Here is an 8,633-nt window from a genome sequence, read left to right on the forward strand (position 1 = left end):
GTTGTTGCAGGATTAGCCGCTGATATATCAACGTTGCCCGAAGTGCGCCCGATTGGGGTTCTTGTTTGTATCTTGCTGTCGCAATCTTCGCGGAGGCTCCTTCATTGCACCCCAGTTCCTTAACTTATAAATGGAGAACGTAATTCAGATTGCAATATTATTACGGTATCGTTCGTGAGCAATGCAACAAACTGGTACTGCTAATATTTGTCATGTCCTCAGTGGATGTGTTATTTCGAGACCCCATTTCGATTGTTTCGTCAGAAACATGAGAGGACTTTTCTATTTCCCTCTCTTCACTTACTGTGATTATTGCCGTAGCACCATTAGCTGAGATATGCTTTTTTTAAAAAGAGCAGGTCAGTATAGTTTTCTTGTATCGATAGACCTCTTCAGCCACATGATACATGTAGTATGTCTCATATTGCTGCCACAGAGAATATGCTGGAGAGATAAGATGACAGAAATACAGGCTCATTCCAATGGTTGATATCCTTCCTTACCAGCCAGTGTTCATAGTATGTTGAAAACTGTCTTGTTTTTAAGGATCTCTGGGTTTACAGTCCTGCAAAATATTTCTAGTGTAACTACATAATTAGTTACCATGTTACAATCTAACACCATTTACCGTTTCTTAGAAATATTTTTTCGAAGCTAGGGCTGATATTCTCTTGTATTTTCGAGTTTCACTTTTCTTTGCTCTCATGATTACTTCCTCATAAAATGCCTCAATATTTTATAATACATAGTGCTGTGTTTATTCAGGCGTGTAAGCTCATATCCTTTTCTTTTCTTTTCAGTTTTGCCAATCACTCCGTTCCCTCCCGCCTCCCCGAATTCGGCAAAGAACTTATTCCGGATCACGTGAGTACATAGCCCATGGATCACTTTCTTCTTCTGACTTCAGTTTCTTACTCAAATTTACACCACAATTTTTTATTGTTCACTTCAGCTGCCCATATTTTTCTAATGAACGACGTTTCACTGCATCCGTTCCCATTGTCTTCAAATTTCCACTCTTCACAGTCACTATCATATAGTGGAGTATCACAAACATTCGGTTTCGGAGATTTCAAACATGGTTCAAATGGCTCTGAGCACTATGGGACTTGACTTCTGAGGTCATCAGTCCCCTAGAACTTAGAACTACTTAAACCTAACTATCCTAAGGACATCACATAAATCCATGCCCGAGGCAGGATTCGACCTGCGACCGTAGCGGTCGCGCGGCTCCACACTGTAGCGCTTGCAACCGCTCGGCCACCCCGGTCCGCTCGGAGATTTCATCTTTGATTATTGGACAGTGTGTGTGTGTGTGTGTGTGTGTGTGTGTGTGTGTGTGTGTGTGTGTGTGTGCGCGTTGGTGTGCGCGCTTGTGCATATGTGTTTAACTTTCATTTCATTTATTATTTTTCAGTTATTTAATACATATTTTGTAAGCTTTCTAAACTGCACTCCTGGAAATGGAAAAAAGAACACATTGACACCGGTGTGTCAGACCCACCATACTTGCTCCGGACACTGCGAGAGGGCTGTACAAGCAATGATCACACGCACGGCACAGCGGACACACCAGGAACCGCGGTGTTGGCCGTCGAATGGCGCTAGCTGCGCAGCATTTGTGCACCGTCGCCGTCAGTGTCAGACAGTTTGCCGTGGCATACGGAGCTCCATCGCAGTCTTTAACACTGGTAGCATGCCGCGACAGCGTGGACGTGAACCGTATGTGCAGTTGACGGACTTTGAGCGAGGGCGTATAGTGGGCATGCGGGAGGCCGGGTGGACGTACCGCCGAATTGCTCAACACGTGGGGCGTGAAGTCTCCACAGTACATCGATGTTGTCGCCAGTGGACTTCGGAAGGTGCACGTGCCCGTCGACCTGGGACCGGACCGCAGCGACGCACGGATGCACGCCAAGACCGTAGGATCCTACGTAGTGCCGTAGGGGACCGCACCGCCACTTCCCAGCAAATTGGGGACACTGTTGCTCCTGGGGTACCGGCGAGGACCATTCGCAACCGTCTCAATGAAGCTGGGCTACGGTCCCGCACACCGTTACGCCGTCTTCCGCTCACGCCCCAACATCGTGCAGCCCGCCTCCAGTGGTGTCGCGACAGGCGGGAATGGAGGGACGAATGGAGACGTGTCGTCTTCAGCGATGAGAGTCGCTTATGCCTTGGTGCCAATGATGGTCGTATGCGTGTTTGGCGCCTTGCAGGTGAGCGCCACAATCAGGACTGCATACGACCGAGGCACACAGGGCCAACACCCGGCATCATGGTGTGGGGAGCGATCTCCTACACTGGCCGTACACCTCTGGTGATCGTCGAGGGGACACTGAATAGTGCACGGTACATCCAAACCGTCATCGAACACATCGTTCTACCATTCCTAGACAGGCAAGGGAACTTGCTGTTCCAACAGGACAATGCACGTCCGCATGTATCCCGTGCCACCCAACGTGCTCTAGAAGGTGTAAGTCAACTACCCTGGCCAGCAAGATCTCCGGATCTGTCCCCCATTGAGCATGTTTGGGACTGGATGAAGCGTCGTCTCACGCGGTCTGCACGTCCAGCACGAACGCTGGTCCAACTGAGGCGCCAGGTGGAAATGGCATGGCAAGCCATTCCACAGGATTACATCCAGCATCTCTACGATCGTCTCCATGGGAGAATAGCAGCCTGCATTGCTGCGAAAGGTGGATATACACTGTACTAGTGCCGACATTGTGCATGCTCTGTTGCCTGTGTCTATGTGCCTGTGGTTCTGTCATTGTGATCATGTGATGTATCTGACCCCAGGAATGTGTCAATAAAGTTTCCTCTTCCTGGGACAATGAATTCACGGTGTTCTTATTTCAATTTCCAGGAGTGTAGTATTTTTTTAAATTTCTATATTGTTGTAGTAACCTATGAATTGATTTTGTTTTTATGTTAGCGCTTTTTTGTTGTTGAGCATAATTTCGTGTTTATTTATGGCCCTATGCATGAAATACTCATCTTGGAGCGTCACTATTCTTTTTCTTTTATTATTATTATGGCATAAGATGGCCATGTCTGTTTGTATCGCAGTGAGAAGGTGAATTTTGTTCATTAAAATAGCACGTCACAAGATACCACAACCAACCCACAAGCAACATTAGTAACATCCTCAAAAAACAACATCATCAGTATAGTCAAGCCAAACACCACAATCCAAAAGAAATGAAAAGCTGTGACGGGACAGGAAGATATATGCAAGAGTAGAAAAACCGGGTGATCGAAAAGTCAGTATATATTTGAAAACTGAATAAATGGCGGAATAATGTATATAGAGAGGTACAAATTAACACACGTGCTTGGGATGACATAGGGTTTTATTGGAACCAAAAAAATACAAAAGTTCAAAAATGGCCGACAGATGGCGCTTCATCTGATTAGAATAGCAATAATTAGCATAACAAAGTAAGACAAAGCAAAGATGATGATCTTTACAATAAATGCTCAATATGTCCACCATCATTCCTCAACAATAGCTGTAGTCGAGGAATAATGTTGTGAACAGCATTGTAAAGCATGTCCAGCGTTATGGTGAGGCATTGGCGTCGGATGTTGTCTTTCAGCATTCCTAGAGATCTCGGTCGATCACGATACACGCGACTTCAGGTAACCCCAAAGCCAATAATCGCACGGACTGAGGTCTGGGGACATTGGAGGCCAAGCATGACGAAAGTGGCGGCTGAGCACACGGTCATCACCAAACGACGCATGCAGGAGATCTTTCACGCCTCTAACAATATAGGGTGGAGCGCCATTCTGCATAAACATCGTACGTTCCCGCAGGTGTTTATCAGCCAGGCTGTGGATGATGTGATTCTGTAACGTATCGGTGTACCTCTTACCCTTCACGGTAGCAGTTACAAAAACAGAATCACGCATTTCCTCGAAGAAAAAAGGCCCGATAACGGTATATGTGGTAAATCCAACCCATAAATGAGCTTCGTCGCTCCACAACACGTTACTCAACCAATCGTCATCTTCCGCCATCTTTTGAAACGCCCACACCGCAAATGCCCTCCGCTTCACTATATCGCCAGCTAACAGTTCATAATGCCGATGGATTTTGTACGGCCTAAGTGCCAACCAAACAGTAGTGTATGGAATGCCGGTGCGACGTGCGACTGCACGAGCGCTGACTTCCCCGTGCGTAGACGAGCCCGCTACAGTCTCCATTTCTTCCTGAACTGTCTCAGCAACATTACGCCTTGTGCTCGGCCGGCCACTACGGGGTGTATCGTCTAAACAACCCGTGGCTTCGAACTTCGAAATCATTCTCGCCACAGTTGCATTTGTCAACAGACCTTTACCCGTTCGAATCCCCTTCCTATGGCGATAGAATCGTAACGCTGAACTAGCACATTTCCCATTCTAATAATACAGCTTAATTGAAAGCGCCTTTTCAAGTAACGCCAACATGCTGCGACTGCTGGCGCATCTGATTCTCTCTCTCATTACAGCTCCTTTTATACACGATTGTCATTCGCAGTCACTGACGTTTTGCTGTCCAGCGCCATCTGTCGGACATTTTGTGAACTTTTTTTGGTTCTAATAAAACCCCATGTCATTCCAAGCATGTGTGTCAATTTTTACCTCTCTGTCTACATTATTCCGTGATTTATTAAGTTTTCAAATTTATACTGACTTTTTGATCACCCAGTACTATAAAGTTACTGGTAATTGCTGCAAATTCAGTACCGATCGTTCTGGCACGGCAATATTCGCCCACTTGAAGGAACACCACTGAAGTCGGAAACTTAAAAACATAGACTATTCCTGTTCATGGAAGGTCAACGTTACAAGTTACAACGTGAAGTATTACATCAAGTCCATAAAGGAAGTAAGTTGATCTATCTTGAAATTAGGACACGTTCATAGGATTTGTCGACCTGAGAAAAACCTTCGGCAATGTAAAATGGTGCAAAATGCTCGAAATTCTGAGAAAAATAGGGGTAAGCTATAAGGAGAGACGGGTAATATACATTATGTGCAGGAGCAAAGAAGGGAATAATAAGAGTGGACGGCCAAGAACGAACTGCTCGGTTTAAAACGGGTGTAAGACAGGAATGTAGTCTTTTGCCCCTGCTGTTCAATTTGTACGTCGAAGAAGAAATGATGAATGTAAAAGAAAGGTTCAGGATTCGAATTAAAATTCAAGGTGAAAGGATATCAACGATACGATTCGCGGATGACATTGCTGTTCTGACTGAAAGTGAAGTATTACATGATCTTCTAAACGGAATGAACAATCTAATGAGTAGAGAATATGCATTGAGAGTAAATCGAAGAAAGACGAAAGTAATGAGAAGTAGCAGAAATGAGAACAGCGAAGTAGATGAAGTTAAGGAATTCAGCTAGCTACGCAGTAAAATAACCAATGACGGACGGAGCAAGGAGGACATCAAAAGTAGACTAGCTGTGGCAAAAAAGGGCATTCCTGGGCAATAGAATTCTACTAGTATCAAATATAGGCCTTAATTTGAGAAAGAAATTTCTGATAACGTAAGTCTGGAGTACCGCATTGTATGGTAGTGAAGGATGGACCGTGGGAAAACCGCAACAGAAGAGAATAAAGCATGTGAGATGTGGTGTTGCAGACGAGTGTTGAAAATTAGGTGGACTGATAACGTAAGGAATGAGGAGGTTCTGCGCAGAATCGGAGAGGAAAGGAATATGTGGAAAACACTGATAAGGAGAAGGGACAGAGTGACAGGGAATCTGTTAAGACATGGGGAAATGATTTCCATGGTACTACAGGGAAAAAACTCTAAAGGGAGACAGAGATTGGTATTCATCCAGCAAATAATTGAGGACTTAGGCGGCAAGTTGTACTCTGAGATGAAGAGGTTGACACTGGAGAGAAATTCATGGTGAGCCGCACCAAACCGGTCAGAAGACTGATGACCCCACCCAAAAAAATCTTGCACTGCATTTGCACAAAAATAATTCCTCTCTTTTTTTTACAACATTTTTTCTCTGAAAATGGAAATATTCTGTAGAAGCACTAGTTTATAATGTTTGATTCTACAAAATTTCACTGCACCACATATTTACCTTTGTAGCTGATGATGTAACAGCAGAAAACCGGTTTCTGTAATTAAGAACACATGTCGTAGAATATTACGCCTGTGTGTGTGTGTGTGTGTGTGTGTGTGTGTGTTTTAATTGATAATAATAAATTAATAATTAATAATAATAAATAAATTAATAATAATTAAGCAATAGTCCAGAAATATATGAATTAAGACGTAATAGCTGCAACTAAATAATTTGCTTTATGTTATAGGCTACTGGTGATGCCTACTACGAGTAGACGAAATATATTTGGTTAAAGGCAAAACAACCAGAGCTAAAAGATGAAATTCTACTTATCTACATGATAAACATAACTAATTTTTTGCAGTAGTGGATTTCTTCTCTCAAAGCAAGCTCATATCGCCTGGTTGGACTTAATGGGCATTGTGTGACATAATGCTTCCTAGAGTGACAAAACCTTATATCCTCCATATTTAACCACCAAATGATTTGAATTCACTTTCCACTATTGCGTACTGATTTGTAAATTTTGTTTTTATAATAAACCTCACATTTGTCACGGTCGTAAGGAGTCCGTCTGTCGAAGTTTCTATCGCCTTTTTGTGTGAGAAAAAGCAAACCAATTTTATATGGTCCCTCATGAGTGGTTACAGGTATTTGACTTACACTTTTATTATTCTCGTATGGTTTTGTGGAGACATTGTCAATCCCTTCATGTATATCCTCCTTAAATTTCTGGGTGTCGTATCGCTTTGTATACATCCTTTAGTGCATAAAAAGTCAATAATATACGTCGGTTTTTAGTACCTCCACCTTCCATCGTAAAGCGATATTAAGTATTTATATTCTCTCCGACTGAGGTGGCGAAGTGGTAAGCAACTGCAATTGAAACCCCCATTTAGTAACCTTGAGTTAGGTTTTACTGGTTTCCCTAAATCGCTTAGGACAATTGCTGAGATGGTTCACTTGGAAGGGACAGGACCTATCTCCAATAATGTCACTTGCATAACAAACAAAACGTTACTGCCATTTTTGAAATTTCCTGATCTCTTATAGGATCACTAGATGTGCAGTAAAATATAATAAAATCAAATTTTAAAAAAAGAAATAACAAAGATGTCTAAATATGATCTTCAGGAAGTGGTCTGTTCGCTCCTTAACCTCTGTATTTAATTTAATGTATTTCTTGTGTGTCCACTAATAACGTGTAATATTCACATTCGCTCAAAAACAGGTTACATGTGAAGATGGCAGATAAAAATTTTGAAATAGTCGAACAAGTGCTTCAAATTTAGCACACTGAATTGTCCATCACGTCTTATACCAGACAAAGGCAGCGTAGGCCATAAGTTAAATCGATTGCGAAAATCCAGCTACTCAGGCTAAATCGAAAATTAAAAAAATGCGAAATACATACGGGGTTTGGGTTGTTTTTGGGCATGAGGCCAGACAACGAGGTCATCGGTCTCATTGGATTAGGGAATAATGGGGAAGGAAATCGGTCGTGCCCTATCAGAGGAACTATCCCGGCATTTGCCTGGAGCGATTTAGGAAAATCACAGAAAACCTACATCAGGATGGCCGGTCGTCCTCCCGAATGCGAGTCCAGTATGCTAGCCACTGCGCCACCTCGCTCGGTAAACACATATGGGAATAGCTGCTTTGTCACAGAGATGGAATTCATAAGGAAATAAAATCTTATTCAGACGAATAGTAAGTGAAATGTATGATTAAAAGTCCGAATTTTATGGATCACTGCACAGAATTAAATTAGACGTTCCTTTTTGTGTAGAAATACATTTCTGCAGTATATGTAAATTGAAGATGGAGAGGGGAGAAACATTCAATTTATGTATGATGTATCACAGCTGCAGATTCCTCGGGGTGTCAGTTCTTTCAGACATGTCTGAAACAACAGACACCACACATTCGTATATAATTTTTTGCAATAAGCAGAGCACGTATCAACTACACGTTTCAGTTTACTACACCATTCTACCAGCAAGAAGCTCAGAAGTCTTCCAACGTCATAAGATACGTTCTTTATCAGAATCACTAATTTCTTATACTTGTTTCTATGCTGTATGAGGCCTGTGTCAAATACGTATGGTTGCTCACATCGCCAAACTACCGGTAGCGGAAGCGCGAGTGTACTCACCCCACAAGAATCTGGATGATCTTGTTACGATGCAGGCAACAGCCAATGGCAACTCGCCAGGTTGTGTGCTGTCTCCCCACCAGTGCACTACACACTCGGGAGCGCGTGGCCTTGCGTGGCGCTGTTGTCAGCTTAAATCGACTGCGTTCGAGAACCTTCGGCCTTGGTCGGCAGCTTCCACTAACTCGCGCTGTTGCTCGGTACCTCCGTTCTCTTGCGCAACTAGCGCCTCATTGAACGAAGTTACTGTACTGTGCGTGCAATACTAGGAGAATTTCTTGTTATTTCTGTTGTTAACAGTTGATTTTACTTACCATGATAACCCATAGGCTTTGCATGTACCTTGGAGTTTTTTCGTCTACGTCATTCAACAATCGATCATTTGTGATTATTCAGTCTTCAG

At 43.1% G+C, this 8,633-nt stretch overlaps 1 protein-coding gene across 1 annotated transcript in view; it reads right to left on the reverse strand.

Moving 5' to 3' along the window:
* LOC126324034 (uncharacterized) overlaps nucleotides 1–8,338 on the reverse strand; it is a 28,138-nt gene extending 19,800 nt beyond the window's left edge. The window contains exon 1 of the mRNA XM_049994893.1: nucleotides 8,231–8,338. The gene's annotated coding sequence lies outside the window, so the exon portion shown is untranslated. The remainder of the gene's footprint in view (nucleotides 1–8,230) is intronic.
* Between the last annotated feature and the right edge of the window lie 295 nt (nucleotides 8,339–8,633).

The sequence above is a fragment of the Schistocerca gregaria genome, chromosome 2 (assembly GCF_023897955.1).
Source record: "Schistocerca gregaria isolate iqSchGreg1 chromosome 2, iqSchGreg1.2, whole genome shotgun sequence".
In the NCBI taxonomy this organism is placed as follows: Eukaryota; Metazoa; Arthropoda; class Insecta; order Orthoptera; family Acrididae; genus Schistocerca; species Schistocerca gregaria.